This window comes from Pleurodeles waltl, chromosome 8 (assembly GCF_031143425.1).
Source record: "Pleurodeles waltl isolate 20211129_DDA chromosome 8, aPleWal1.hap1.20221129, whole genome shotgun sequence".
Lineage (NCBI taxonomy): Eukaryota > Metazoa > Chordata > Amphibia > Caudata > Salamandridae > Pleurodeles > Pleurodeles waltl.
The window spans coordinates 1,130,508,744-1,130,523,286 of record NC_090447.1 but is presented as its reverse complement, the minus strand read 5'-3'; the positions used below and the strand labels follow the sequence as shown (position 1 = coordinate 1,130,523,286).

The following is a 14,543-nucleotide window of genomic DNA, read 5'->3' as shown; positions in this document are numbered from 1 at the left end:
GTCTCCATCCAGACCTGGTTCTTCACATCTTCGGATGTGGGGATTTCCACACATAGACCTGTTCGCCACTCGGGAGAACTCACACTGCCCGTCGTTCTGCAGCCTCCAGTTTCCGGTGCAGGGGGTGTTGGGGGCGCATTTCAGATGTCTTGGTGCAACCAGTTGCTTTACATGTCCCCCCTCACCCGTCCCCCCCCCCAATACCTTTGATTTCTCGAGTACTGTGGAAGATTTGCCAAGATCGGGCCCAAGTCTTTTTAATAGCCCCAGATTGGCCAAGAAGGGTATGGTACACAGACCTTCTCCAACTCTCACTGTGCCTGCCGCTCCGTCTCCCTCACAGCGTAAACCTCCTCTCGCAGGGGCAGGTTCTACACCCCCACCTCCAAAGCCTGCACCTACATGCCTGGAGATTGAACGGGGCAATCTGAGTTCTTTTTCTCTCCCTCCAGAAGTGGTGGATGTTATCTTATTGGCCAGGTTACACTCAACCAAGACGATCTATACTGGCAGATGGGTGAAATTTGCTGCTTGGTGTGGAGAGAGACAAATTGATCCCTTGAAGGCCCATTTGTCTGATATTTTGCTTTTGGCTCTTTCCCTGGCACAGAGGGGTAGTGCAGTGAAGGGGTGTTTGTCAGCACTGTCGGCGTTTCTTTAACTTCCTGATCAGCCTTCCTTATTTAAGTCGTCTTTAGTTCTTAGGTTCCTTAAAGGGTTAACTAACAAGTTTCCTCCATCTGCGTTTGTAATACCTCAGTGGGATTTGAATGAAGTTCTTACTTTTTCTTAGTGTGAAACCACCTTTTACAACCTTTCATGCTGACAAGGTGGTGCTGAGAACCAGGGCGGCTTTCCTTCCTAAAGTAGTCAATCCCTTCCATCTGGGCACAATCTATAACAATCCTTTTACCCTCCTCCCCATCCTTCAAAGGAGGCAGTGATTGGATCCTAGAAGGGCTCTGAATTTCTACATTGAGAGGAGAAGAGACTTTAGAATTGATGATCAACTCTTTTTTGGATATGTCAACAAGATGAAGGGCAAAATCGTCCTCAAGAGAACCCTATCAAGGTGGGTCATTCTTTGTATAAAGGTTTGTTATTCACTAGCAAAGAAGGTATGAGGGCCCATTCCACCAGGGCCAAGTCTGCCACTTCGGCTTTAGCTAGAGGTGTACCAGTTGTTGATATTTGTAAGGCAGCAACTTGGGCTTCCCTCCACACTTTCGCAAAGCATTATTGCTTAGACTCTGAAGCTAGGAGGGATGGCCATTTTGCACATTCTGTTTTGCAGGACTTCTTGGTTTGACCAGTCAGGCTCCCACCTCCGAGTGCGGAACTGCTTTGGGATTCTATTCATAAGGTGAGGAATCCACAGGTAGTTGTATCCATCAGAAAAACAAGGTTCGATGGCATCTGTCGCTGTAGATACGCATGTTCTGCAATAGCTCGCCATCTGGTGTTGGGCCGGAGTGTTACAAGTTGTTTTTCTTCGAAGAAGTCTTTCGAGTCACGGGACCGAGTGACTCCTCCTTTTGTCTCCATTGCGCATGGGCGTCGACTCCATCTTCGATTGTTTTTTTTCCGCCATCGGGTTCGGACGTGTTCCTGTCGCTCCGAGTTTCGGAACAGAAAAAATAGTTAATTTCGGAAGATTTTCGTCGGTATTGTTGCGTTCGGGATCGGCGTACTTACATTCAACACCGCATCGAAGATCGAAGAGCTCCGGTGCCCTTCGGGGTAGTTTTTCGATCCTCCGTCGGGGCCTGGTCGGCCCGACCGCGTGCTGAGGAACGCCGATGGAACGGACCCCTTTCCGTTTCTGCCCCAAATGCCACAATAAATACCCCTACACAGACCAACACTTGGTCTGCAACCTGTGCCTGTCACCTGAGCACAGCGAAGACACCTGCGAGGCCTGTCGTGCGTTCCGGTCCCGAAAAACACTCCGAGACCGTCGAGCCAGAAGACTTCAAATGGCGTCCGCACCGACAGCCCGACGGGAGTTCGAGGAACAGGAAGAGGAAGGTACCTTCTCGATCCAAGACTCAGACTCCGAAGGATTCGACGATACACAAACCGTGAGTAAGACGTCGAAAACCACACAAAGAAACATTTACAAGGCCCAGGGGACGCCACTGCCACCAGGCCATGGCTCAACCCATAAAATCGGTGACCGACCGTCGGCACCGAAAAAGGCCCAAACGGTGCCGAGATCGTCCGACTCCGGTCGAGACACCGGCACGCAGCCTTCTCGGGACCGAGAAAGTGCTGGAGACAAGCCTCGACACCGAGATGCCGGTGTGGACACGGCTCGACGCCGAGACAGCGGCACCGAAACAGATCGACGCCGAGAGGTTTCGGCCCCGAAAAGGAAAAAAGTCACCTCGGAGCCGAAAAAACACGCAGACAAAGTTTCGATGCCGAAACAAACTGCAAGCGACCCAGCTTCAGGCTCTTATACAGAAGAGCACTCGCTAACCTCCCAAATGCAGAAGCATAGGTTTGAGGAAGAGCTACAAGCAACTGATGCGGACCATACGCAAAAGCGTATCTTCATTCAGCAGGGGACAGGAAAAATAAGCACCCTTCCCCCCATTAGGAGAAAGAGAAGGTTGGAGTTCCAGACGGAACAAGCACCACAACCAAAAGTGGTGAAAAGAGTTACACCACCACCCTCTCCTCCGCCCGTGATTAACGTTTCACCAGCACAAACGCCATCACACTCCCCAGCTCACACCACCATGAGCCAGGGTGACCAAGACCAGGACGCATGGGACCTATACGACGCCCCAGTGTCAGATAACAGCCCAGAGGCATACCCTACAAAACCATCTCCACCAGAAGACAGCACCGCGTACTCTCAGGTGGTGGCTAGAGCAGCACAATTTCACAACGTAAGCCTCCACTCAGAACAGGTCGAGGATGATTTCTTGTTCAACACACTCTCCTCCACCCACAGCTCCTACCAAAGCCTGCCTATGCTCCCTGGTATGCTCCGGCACGCAAAAGACATATTTAAGGACCCGGTCAAAAGTAGGGCAATCACACCAAGGGTGGAAAAAAAGTATAAGCCGCCTCCTACGGACCCGGCTTTCATCACAACACAGCTGCCACCAGACTCTGTTGTTGTAGGAGCAGCTAGAAAAAGGGCCAACTCTCACACATCTGGAGATGCACCACCCCCAGATAAAGAAAGCCGCAAGTTTGATGCAGCTGGTAAGAGAGTCGCAGCACAAGCTGCAAACCAGTGGCGCATCGCGAACTCCCAGGCACTACTTGCGCGCTATGACAGAGCCCACTGGGACGAGATGCAACATCTCATTGAACATCTGCCCAAAGACTTCCAAAATAGGGCAAAACAAGTGGTTGAGGAGGGACAGGCCATCTCCAACAACCAGATCCGCTCCTCCATGGACGCTGCAGATACAGCTGCACGGACAATTAATACATCTATAACTATCAGAAGGCATGCATGGCTCCGAACGTCTGGATTTAAACCAGAGATTCAACAAGCAGTTCTCAATATGCCTTTTAATGAAAAAGAACTGTTCGGTCCAGAAGTGGACACAGCGATTGAGAAACTCAAAAAAGATACGGACACTGCCAAAGCCATGGGCGCACTCTACTCCCCGCAGAGCAGAGGGAATTACAGCTCATTCCGTAAAACGCCCTTTCGAGGGGGGTTTCGGGGTCAAAGCACACAAGCCAGCACCTCACAAGCCACACCGTCCAGTTACCAAGGACAGTATAGAGGAGGTTTTCGGGGACAATATAGAGGAGGGCAATTCCCTAGAAATAGAGGAAGATTCCAAAGCCCCAAAACCCCTACTACTAAACAGTGACTCACATGTCACTCACCCCCTCCACACAACACCAGTGGGGGGACGAATAGGTCATTATTACAGAGCATGGGAGAAAATCACTACAGACACTTGGGTTCTAGCAATTATCCAACATGGTTACTGCATAGAATTTCTACAGTTCCCTCCAAACATACCACCAAAAGCACAAAATTTAACAACACACCATTCCAATCTCCTAGAGATAGAAGTGCAGGCACTATTGCAAAAGAATGCAATAGAATTAGTGCCAAACACACAAATAAACACAGGAGTTTACTCACTGTACTTTCTGATACCAAAGAAGGACAAAACACTGAGACCAATCCTAGACCTCAGAGTAGTCAACACTTTCATCAAATCAGACCACTTCCACATGGTCACACTACAAGAAGTATTGCCATTGCTAAAGCTGCACGACTACATGGCAACTTTAGACCTCAAGGATGCTTATTTCCATATACCAATACACCCATCGCACAGGAAATACCTAAGGTTTGTATTCAAAGGAATACATTACCAATTCAAGGTACTGCCTTTCGGATTAACAACCGCACCAAGAGTCTTTACCAAATGTCTAGCGGTAGTCGCTGCACACATCAGAAGACAGCAAATACATGTGTTCCCATATCTAGACGACTGGCTAATCAAGGCCCATTCGTTAATAGAGTGCTCAAATCACACAAATCATATCATACAAACCCTCTTCAAACTAGGGTTCACCGTCAATTTCACAAAATCCAAAATTCTGCCACGCAAGGTACAACAATACCTGGGAGCCATAATAGACACATCAAAAGGAGTAGCCACTCCAAGTCCACAAAGAATTCAAAATTTCAACACCATCATACAACGCATGTATCCAACACAAAAGATACAAGCAAAGATGGTATTACAACTCCTAGGCATGATGTCATCATGCATAGCCATTGTCCCAAACGCAAGACTGCACATGAGGCCCTTACAACAATGCCTAGCATCACAGTGGTCTCAAGCACAGGGTCACCTTCTAGATCTGGTGTTAATAGACCGCCAAACTTACCTCTCGCTTCTGTGGTGGAACAACATAAATTTAAACAAGGGGCGGCCTTTCCAAGACCCAGTGCCACAATACGTAATAACAACAGATGCTTCCATGACCGGGTGGGGAGCACACCTCGATCAACACAGCATACAAGGACAATGGAACGTACATCAAACAAAACTGCATATCAATCACCTAGAACTTCTTGCAGTTTTTCAAGCACTAAAAGCTTTCCAACCAATAATAGTTCACAAATACATTCTCGTCAAAACAGACAACATGACAACAATGTATTATCTAAACAAGCAGGGAGGGACGCACTCCACGCAGTTAAGCCTGTTAGCACAAAAAATTTGGCATTGGGCAATTCACAACCAAATTCGCCTAATTGCACAGTTTATACCAGGGATACAAAATCAACTCGCAGGCAATCTCTCTCGAGATCACCAACAGGTCCACGAATGGGAAATTCACCCCCAAATACTGAACACTTATTTCAAACTCTGGGGAACACCTCAGATAGACTTGTTTGCGACAAGGGAGAACGCAAAATGCCAAAACTTCGCATCCAGATACCCACACAAACAATCCCAAGGCAATGCCCTATGGATGAACTGGTCAGGGATATTTGCTTACGCTTTTCCTCCTCTCCCTCTCCTTCCTTACCTGGTAAACAAACTCAGTCAAAGCAAACTCAAACTCATATTGATAGCACCAACTTGGGCAAGGCAACCCTGGTACACAACGCTGCTAGACCTATCAGTGGTACCCTGCATCAAATTGCCCAACAGGCCAGATCTGTTGACACAGCACAACCAAAAGATCAGACACCCAGATCCAGCATCGCTGAATCTAGCAATCTGGCTCCTGAAATCCTAGAATTCGGGCACTTACAACTTACCCAAGAATGTATGGAAGTCATAAAACAAGCAAGAAGGCCATCCACCAGGCACTGCTATGCAAGTAAATGGAAGAGGTTTGTTTGCTACTGCCATATTAATCAAATACAACCATTACACACAACTCCAGAACATGTAGTGGGTTACTTGCTTCACTTACAAAAATCTAACCTAGCTTTCTCTTCCATTAAGATTCACCTTGCAGCAATATCTGCATACCTGCAGACTACCTATTCAACTTCCCTATATAAAATACCAGTCATTAAAGCATTCATGGAGGGCCTTAGGAGAATTATACCACCAAGAACACTACCTGTTCCTTCATGGAACCTAAATGTTGTCCTAACTAGACTTATGGGTCCACCTTTTGAACCCATGCACTCCTGCGACATACAGTTCCTAACCTGGAAGGTGGCATTTCTCATCGCCATTACTTCCCTGAGAAGAGTAAGCGAGATTCAGGCGTTTACTATACAGGAACCTTTTATACAACTACACAAAAATAAAGTCGTCCTAAGGACCAATCCTAAATTTTTGCCAAAGGTTATTTCACCGTTCCATCTAAATCAAACAGTGGAACTTCCGGTGTTCTTTCCACAGCCAGATACCGTAGCTGAAAGGGCACTACATACATTAGATGTCAAAAGAGCATTAATGTATTACATTGACAGAACAAAGAACATCAGAAAGACTAAACAACTCTTTATTGCATTTCAAAAACCTCATGCAGGAAACCCAATTTCAAAACAAGGTATAGCCAGATGGATAGTTAAATGCATCCAAATCTGCTACCTTAAAGCTAAACGACAGCTGCCCATTACACCAAGGGCACACTCAACCAGAAAGAAAGGTGCTACCATGGCCTTTCTAGGAAACATCCCAATGCAAGAAATATGTAAGGCAGCCACATGGTCTACGCCTCACACATTCACCAAGCATTACTGTGTAGACGTGTTATCCGCACAACAAGCCACAGTAGGTCAAGCTGTATTAAGGACATTATTTCAGACTACTTCCACTCCTACAGGCTGATCCACCGCTTTTGGGGAAATAACTGCTTACTAGTCTATTGCAGAACATGCGTATCTACAGCGACAGATGCCATCGAACTGAAAATGTCACTTACCCAGTGTACATCTGTTCGTGGCATCAGTCGCAGTAGATTCGCATGTGCCCACCCGCCTCCCCGGGAGCCTGTAGCAGTTTGGAAGTTACCTTCAATTATTTATATATGTATCATCTCAACCTTAAATAAGTGCATACTTAGTCACTCCATTGCATGGGCACTATTACTACAATTCAACTCCTACCTCACCCTCTGCGGGGAAAAACAATCGAAGATGGAGTCGACGCCCATGCGCAATGGAGACAAAAGGAGGAGTCACTCGGTCCCGTGACTCGAAAGACTTCTTCGAAGAAAAACAACTTGTAACACTCCGGCCCAACACCAGATGGCGAGCTATTGCAGAACATGCGAATCTACTGCGACTGATGCCACGAACAGATGTACACTGGGTAAGTGACATTTTCATTACTTACCTTCGGTAACGCTTTTTCTGGTGGTTACAGTAGCTACCTGTGGATTCCTCACAGTCCCACCCGCCTCCCTGTTGCCTGTTTGGTCATACCAAGACTTCTTTTATTATAAATGTATATATATGTTTTCGGTATTTCTATATAAACAGATATTGTGGTTTATATTTGTATTTGGTTTGGCATATATTGTTTTTGTGAGGTCGGTATTTACCTGTTCTCCCCGAAGGCACGTAAAAAATAGTGAAACTGATGTCAGCCCGCTGGCGAGGACTTCTTATTGCCACAATGACGTCAGACGGAGTTGCGGTCAGAGCTGTGCAATTGTGACGTCCTCGTCGACATTGGGAGCTCAGGAAGAACATTTCCATCGAATGCTGGTGCATTGGGAGAATTCCTAAGGTGAGGAATCCACAGGTAGCTACTGTATCCACCAGAAAAAGCGTTATGGAAGGTAAGTAACTTGTTCTTTAGGGAAAGAACGCTGGGGCTGCGGCCTGGTTAGCAGGGTCCCAGACCGCTTTCAATCAAAGTTGCCATCAACACTAGGCAAAAAGTGGAAGGGGTGAGGGGGTAATCATGCCAACAGTGGCACTTTACTACACAAGGCCCCCCCAAACGAAAGAGGATGAGACTAACCTTTCCCAAGAGAGTCTTCAGTGTCTAAGTGGAAGAACCTGGAAAAGCCATCTGCATTGGCAGGGCAGTCCCAGGTATGTGTTCCACTACAAAGTCCATTTCCTGTAGGGATATGGACCACCTCAAAAGTTTAAGGTTCTAATCTTTCATTTGCGTTAGCCATCTGAGAGGTCTGTGGCCAGTTTGAACAACAAAGTGAGTGCCAAACAAGTTTGGCCTCAGCTTTTTCAGGGACCAAACCACAGCAAAGGCCTCCCTCTCAATGGCACTCCAATGCAGCTCCCTGGGGAGTAACCTCCTGCTAATGAAAGCAACAAGCTGGTCAAGGCATCATCATTGGTTTGGGACAGGACTGCTCCTATCCCATGTTCAGAGGCATCTGTCTGCACAATGAACTGCCTAGAATAATCTGGAGTTTTAAGAACTAGTGCCGAGCACATTGCTTCTTTTAGGGTGTCAAAGGCGTTTTGACAGTCAAGAGTCCAGTTTACCTTCTTTGGCCCTTTCCTTGAGGTCAGTTCAGTGGTGGGAGTCACAATGGACCCATATCCCTTCACAAACTTCATGTAGTACCCAGTCAAGCAAAGGAATGCCTTGACTTAATTAAGTCTGGGGTTTTTGTAGCCTCCCAGTCCAGAATTGTCTGGATCTTGGGTTATAAAGGTTGTACCTGGCCTCCACCTACAAGGGAACACAAATATACAACTTTGCTCTGCCCTATTTGGCACCTAGATGCTTTAATAGAGAGGCCTGCTGTCTGCAAGGCCTGCAAAACCTTCACCAGGTGGACCAAGTGATCCTTCCAGCTGGAGCTAACGACAGCAATATCATCTAGATATGCTGCACTAGAGGACTCCAGACCAGCAAGGGCTTGATTCACCAACCTTTGGAAGGTGGCAGGAGCATTCTTTAAGCCAAAGGGCATAACAGTAAACTGATAATGCCAATCAGGTGTAGAGAATGCTGTTTTTTCCTTTGCTCCAGGTGCCATTCTAATTTGCCAGTACCCTGCATAAGTCAAAGGTACTCAGAAATTTGTCTGCACCTAACTTGTCAATCAGTTCATCTGCTCTGGGTATGGGGTGTGCATCTGTCTTAGTGACAGAGTTGAGTTCTCTGTAGTCCACACAGAACCTAATTTCTCTCTTGCCATCTTCGGTGTGAGGTTTGGGGACCAAGACCACTGGGCTAGCACAGGGACTGTCAGAGTGCTCAATTCCCCCTAACTGCAGCATCTTGTGGACTTCCACTTTGATGCTCTCTTTGACTCGGTCAGACTGTCTATACATTTTGTTTTTGACAGGTAAACTGCCTCCTGTGTCCACATCATGGGTACACAAGTGTGTCTGACCTGGCGTCAAATAGAAGACCTCAGCATACTTCTGTAGGACTTGGCTGCAGTCAGCTTGCTGTTGGCCAGAGAGGGTGTCTAAATAGACAACTCCGACCACTGACCCATCCTTAGGATTAGTTGAAAGGGGATTAGGGAGAGGTTCACTCTTTGCCTCCTGATCCTCATCAGTAACCATCAGCATGGTTATGTCTGGCCTGTCCTTATAGAGCTTCAGACGGTTAACATGGATAACCCTTTTGAGTGTACTGCTAGTGCCCAGGTCCACTAATTAAGTGACCTGACCCTTCTTTTCCAAGACTGGGTAAGGGCCACTCCATCTGTCCTGAAGTGCCCTGGGAGCCACAGGATCCCAAACCCATACTTTCTGCCCTGGCTGGAATTCAACTGTTGCAGCCTTTTGGTCACACCACAACATTTGGAGTTTTTGGCTGGCCCCAAGGTTTTTGGATGCCTTTTTCATGTACTCAGCCATCCTAGGGCGGAGGCCAAGCACATAGTTCACTCCATCTTTGTTTAGGCTCATGGAAAGGTCTCTCCCAGCCTTCTTTATCAAGTGCCAGTATTCCCCTTACAGGATGATCAAACAGAAATTCAATGGGGGGAAAACCCTACTCCCTTCTGAGGCACCTCTCTGTAGGTGAAAAGTAGACATTGCAGGAAGACATGCCATCTCCGTTTGAGTTTTTCAGAGAGCCGCATGATCATACCCTTCAATGTCTTGTTGAATCTCTCAAAAAGTCCATTGGTTTGTGGACAGTATGGTGTGGAGAATTTGTAAGTCACCCCACACTCATTCCATATGTGTTTTAGGTAAGCTGACATTGTTTGTACCTCTGTCAGAAGCCACCTCCTTAGGGAAACACTCTGGTAAAAATACAAATTAGGGCTTTGGCTACTGCAGGGACAGTAGTCGACCTAAGGGGAATTGCTTTAGGGTATCTGGTAGCATGATCCACTACTACCAGTATGTACTGATTCCCTCTGGCTGTGGGTGGTTCAAGTGGACCCACAATGTCCACACCAACCCTCTCAAAGAGTACCCCATCACTGGAAGTGGAATGAGGGGGGTCTTTGGATGGCCACCTGTCTTGCCACCGGTTTGACAGGTGATACAGGAGCTACAAAACTCCCTTACTTTTTGGGACATATTGGGCCAATAAAAGTGGACCACGTTTCCATCTGTCCCAAATGCTCAACTAAGGCGATGTCATGGGCCAAAGTGGGGATAAACTGCCTAAACTCCTGAGGCACTACCACTCCTAGTGGCACCGGGTTTGGGGTTTCTGGCCTCAGTGTAAAGGAGTCCATCCTCCCAATTGACCCTGTGGGAGCCACTGACCTCTCCCTTCTCCAGTTCGGCAGCTTGCTGTCTCAGGCCTTCAAGAGTGGGACAAGTCTTTTGTCCCTGGCACAGCTGTTCCCTTGTGAGTCCCCCTGGGCCCAAGAACTCTACCTGATAAGGCTCCAGCTCCATGGACTCAGTTCCCTCAGGGGATAAGACATCTTCCTGGGAAGACAGGTGGTGTTTCTTTTGCAGTTCAGAGGCTGGTCCCCCAGTCCTCTCACCTTTCGTCTTGGAAGGTTCGGCCATTATTCCAGGCTCCAACACTTCTTTTTCACCCTGTGATCTGCTCTGTACACATACCAGTTCAGGGATTACCAGCATGACTGCATGGGTTTTGAGCTCTACCTTAGCCCATGCTGAGGACTCCAGATCATTCCCAAGCAAATATTCTACTGGGATTGCAGAAGAGGCCACTACTTTTTTCAGGCCAGTAACCCTTCCCCATTCTAAAGTTGCCATGGGATGGACTTTAGTCACATTGTCATCATTGCTAACTGGATATGTTTGTCCAGCCAAATACTGTCCTGGGGAAACCAATTTCTCTGTCACCATGGTGACACTGGCTACTGTATCCCTCAGGGCTTCTTCTTTTGTCGCATTGATTAAGAGCTGCTGCCTGTATTTTTGTATGTCAGGCAGCCAGTGTCGCTATATCCTCCCAACCTTCTGAGACTAGAGTAGCTTCATTGTGAACCCTGATTTGCTCTGGGCACACTGTTGATCCCACCTGGAGACTGGCTATTCCAGTACTAATTGGAGTAGTGCTCGTGGAATTTTTCTTGGGACAGGTCATGTCTCCAGTTAGGTGTCCACGATGTTTACAGTTGTAACACCAGGCCTTCTTGGTATCAACGTTTTTACCCTTGTACCCATCTGTGGACTATGAAGAGGCTCGGGCCCACCCTCCTGAGCAGGGTTTTGGGGCCCTTGAGAAGGCTTTCACCACCCTTCCCCTGGATAGGCTTTGTGACCCCTTTCTTTTGGTCACCCTCTGTGGAAGCCTTGGTCACCCTAATCTTGACCCAATTGTCTGCCTTCTTTCCAAATTTTTTGAAGTAAGCTCGACCTAGGTTTACCACATGTTGATGCAACTTGTCATTGAAGCAGTTACTTAACAGGTGTTCCTTCAAAAAACATTTATAAATCCATCATAGTCATGCACTCCACTGCCAGTTATCCAACCATCTAGTGTTTTCACTGAGTAATCAACAAAATCAACCCAGGTCTGGCTTGAGTTTTCGTGAGCCCCCCTGAACCTAATTCTATACTCCTCAGTTTAGAATCCAAAGCCCTTAATCAGGGTAGCCTTCATGTGGTCATTGGATTCTGCCTCTTTACCAGAGAGTGTGAGGAGTCTATCCCTACACTTACCAGTAGACCATTCCAAAGGAGAGCTCCCCAGTGAGATATGTTTACCTTTCTGGTTGCACAAGCCCTCTCAAAAGCTGTGAACCACTTGGTAATATCATCATCCTCTTCATATTTTGAGACAATCCCTTTGGGGATTTTTAGGGATATCAGCATTCTCTCTGACCCTGTTGATATTGCTGCCTCAATTCATGGATGTTAAGCCCATTTCTGCTCTCTCCCTTCCTATAGCCAGGAGTTTTTGATTCAAAGCTAATGATTTGGCCATACTTGCTTAAAGGATGTTCTCTTCATTGAGGCTGCCCCCAGTGTTCTCAAAAGAACTGGACTCCCCCGTAGAAGATCCAGATCCAGGGAGTTCTCTCCTTGGAGACCAGGATCTTGGGAACCTTGTCTACCTAGTTAGGTGAGGAGGGGGGAGGTAATCCTCATCCTCTCATATCTTCCATGTCGGATTGGACTTCTTCCTCCTCAGCAGGGTGGTCCATGGTGTACTCTGCCAAGAGATCCTGGAGCTTGACCTTGTTAGGGTTGGAACCTGTTCTAATCTTTTTCAGCTTACAGAGGGACCTTAACTCTGCCATCCCTAGATGGAGGTAAAGGGTGAGATTGAGTTCCACAACCATGTCCTCTGAGCTGCTCATTATGTTACTAAAAGTTGGGATTACTTTTTAGAAACTAAAAACTATTTCTAGTAACTAAATCCCAACTTAAAAAATAACTTTTAAACTTAAAAAGAGATGGTAAGGGGGCTTAACCAAGGCCTTAGCAGGACTTAAAAAAATTAGAACAAGTAGTCAAATTAAAAAATCAGCTCTCTAAAGGCAGTTTTGGAATTTAGTTGTGTGATCAGTTATTGACTGAGTAGTCCATCAAAGTCGTAGACTCCACCGCTGATCCACCAGTGTAGGAAGCTGGCTCTGTATATACTATGTCAAAGTAAGATATAGTGTGCACAGAGCCCAGGGCTTCCCCAGATGCTTAACAGAGGCTAAAGTAGATAACACTATTGCTCTCTTTTGTGGTAGTGTGGTTGAGAAGTTAGGCTTATTAGAGGGTAGTGCAAAGCATTTGTAGTACACACACTCAATGACTTAACTCCAGACCAATGGTTTTTATGTAGCAAAAATATATTTTCTTAATTTATTTTTAGAACCACAAGATTCTAGTTGCAGGAAAGTACCTTAAAAGTTTTGTATTTCACACAGGTATCAACAGTACTTTGAAATAGGTAAGTAGTACAGTTTTTGAATTATTGGCAATAATCTGCTTCAAAAATGGACACAGTACAATTATCAGAAACAGTTCCTGGGGGGAAGAAATGTTAGATTGTTTTACAGGTAATTAGAACACTTAGTTTCAGTCTCTGGGTTTTAGGAAGTAAACCAGTTGGGGGTTCATGTTAACCCCAAACACCTACCACCAGCAACACGGGGCCGGCCGGGTGCAGAGGTCAAAGTTGATCATTTTTAACGTGGGCTCCTGTGGAGACGGGGTACTCTGAATCAGGCCTGCCTTGCAGGTAAGTACCCGTGGCTCAGAAGTCAGACCAGGTGGGATTAGAAGAGCACTGAAGGGGCCACAAGTAGGCACCAAACACACACCCTCAGCGGCACAGGGGTGGCCGGGTGCAGGTTGCAAACAGGATGTTGGGTATTCAATGCTGGTCTATGAGGAGACCCGGTGGTCACTCAGAGGCTGCAGGTATGGTCCAGGGGGCTGTCTCAGGCACAACAATGGTCGGACAGGGAGTAGGGCTGCCTCCTGAACGTAGAGACACCGTGGGTTGGTTTCTCCAAGGCCTGGCCCTTTAGGCGTCGGATATCTTCGTCCGGAGCTTCGCGTCAGGGGATCCTCGGGGTTCCCTCTGAAGGTGTCGTCGTGGAGGGATGGAAAGGTCAACCCAGGGTGGACATTTGCTCACAATTGCCTGGGGACCCTCTCTTGCTGGGTGGATCACCTAGACAAGGGCCGTGGGCATCTGGTGCAAAGGAGTCAAGACTCATGCATGAGTGAGTGAGGTGGGAGTTCATTGTTGTAGGTTTTGCTCAAACAGAGCTGCTGTCCCCGGGAGTTCTAGGTCCTTTTGGATGCAGGGTAGTCCTCTGGAGTTGGGCACAGGTGCTAGTCCCGCTGGAGGAGTCGCTGGTCTTTTGCAGGTTCTTTGAAGTAGGAGACAGGCTGGTAGGGCTGGGGCCAAAGCATTTGTTGTCTTCCTTCTCTGCTGGGGGTTTCACGTAAGTAGTCCCTCTTCTTCTTGTAGGTCGCCAGGAATCTGGTGAGCTGGGTTCAGGGAGACCCTTAATTCCTAGATTTAGGGGCGTTTTAGGGGTAAGAGGGCAGTAGCCAATCGCTACTGTTCATGAGGGTGGCTACACCCTTCTTGTGCCCAACTCCCTTTGAGGAGGGGACACAAACCTAACCCTATTGGTCCCTGTCCTCCAAACCAAGATGGAGGATTAGGGAAGGAGGGGGTCCCCTCAGCTCCAGACACCTTAGGGGTAGTCCTGGCTGGGGTGGTCACTCCTCCCTAATTTTC

The 14,543-nt window shown here is 47.3% G+C and overlaps 1 protein-coding gene across 1 annotated transcript in view; it reads left to right on the top strand.

Annotated features, from left to right (window-relative positions):
* The window catches only part of SUGT1 (SGT1 homolog, MIS12 kinetochore complex assembly cochaperone), a 187,136-nt gene that overhangs the window by 164,943 nt on the left and 7,650 nt on the right, over positions 1-14,543 (top strand). The window lies entirely within an intron of this gene.